This window comes from Schistocerca piceifrons, chromosome X, assembly GCF_021461385.2.
Source record: "Schistocerca piceifrons isolate TAMUIC-IGC-003096 chromosome X, iqSchPice1.1, whole genome shotgun sequence".
In the NCBI taxonomy this organism is placed as follows: domain Eukaryota; kingdom Metazoa; phylum Arthropoda; class Insecta; order Orthoptera; family Acrididae; genus Schistocerca; species Schistocerca piceifrons.
Genome location: NC_060149.1, coordinates 318,015,764 through 318,017,328, shown reverse-complemented (window position 1 = coordinate 318,017,328; position 1,565 = coordinate 318,015,764).

Genomic DNA, 1,565 nt, shown 5'->3' with positions numbered 1-1,565 from the left:
TCTTTACGCGTGACAGTCGATGGACAACACACCTTACATATACTCGTGTCCTACAAGGCATACGTACAGATGTCCACAGCAACTTGCTGCGATCTTTGAACATGGTACAGTGGATGTCTTATGTCAACATCCATCTGGCATCCAGGATAGCCCATCTTGCCACGGTACTCCCCATGTCCACAGTTTACAAGCAGTCTTTGGTTATTTTGCCAGTGCAGTAATGATCATCAAAGTGCGATACGACATGCTCACCTTCCTTATCGCAAAGGCGGTCTCGGAATGGTCAATGTGCAGATTAGGGCAGCTGCCTTATATTTCACCACAATGATGAACATGTGAAACCACTACCAGCGCAGCTTCACAGGAACTCTGATTGAAGAACGGGCCCCCACGTCTCACAAACACCTAAAGGAGGGTTTTGTGGACTTCAGTTATGCCAACGCTGACATGCCGAGTGAGCAACTGTAGAGACCCCACAATGTTTACTGCCAAATGATACGAGGCCATCCCCGAAAGTTATTTGCCCTGTGGTCTGGCGTTCAGCGCAAGACATTCTCCTCGATTCCAGTGCCACAGTAGCATGGTACTTGGTGGTCAACAAGAAATATACGACTCCATTCCATACGTATGGCTGATTCTCCATTATGTCCCCAGTGCCATCTAGATGATGCAGATGAACACCGTCTGGAATGTGGGTCCCCCATGGAGGTGTGGAGGTTGATGAGACTGATGTTGGCCCTCACTCAGCGAACGACCCATACAGCAGCAACTTCGATATCCCTTCTTATTCCAGATATGACGTTTCATCCACATACTAAGATGAATGCAGTGATATGGATCACGGGACTGATCATATTGTATCTTAACCATGATGATGACAAACACTTTCTCGATTTTTGGACCTTTGTATTGGAACGATTCACTCGTCTACGATGCCACCTGCGCTACCACCAATACTTTGGTAATTATGTGGGTAGTGTCTTATTGAACCCTCCCCACAGTAGGGGTGTGCCAGGTATGAGAAGTTAACCTTATGTGAATGTTAATTTAAGGAACGGACAGGAACAAGTGGCAGAATCATATGAACCATATCGTCCTGAAGACGTGCCTGGCCCAGCTGATGGATTAGAAGGATCCATGGACATGTTGGTCGATGGTAGCAGTGTGTGTCGTGTCTAATGCTGGTTCCGCCAGAAGGGCGGCCTTTACGTTCTATCTATGCTTTGATCTTTTTGCTGGTTAGTTACCTTCTTCACCCCTAGAAGGGCACTATTGTAAGATTAAAGATATTTTGTATAGCCTACCTTTCTGCTCCATAAAAAAATGACAAAATAAAATTTTTAAAAACTGGAAATGAGCGGTTCAGGGACAGGAAGTGGGATGTATCTTGGCCAGGTGTTGGGTTTCGACCCCTGCCCTCTGTTCCTCCACCGGGACCGGGATCGAATCCACCCAGCGGATTAACGACGAGGGGTCGGTGTATCAGCCAGCCTGGTTGTGGTTTTTAGGGAATTTCACAGATCCCAGTAGATGAACATCAGGCTGGTTCCCATGATCCACCTCAC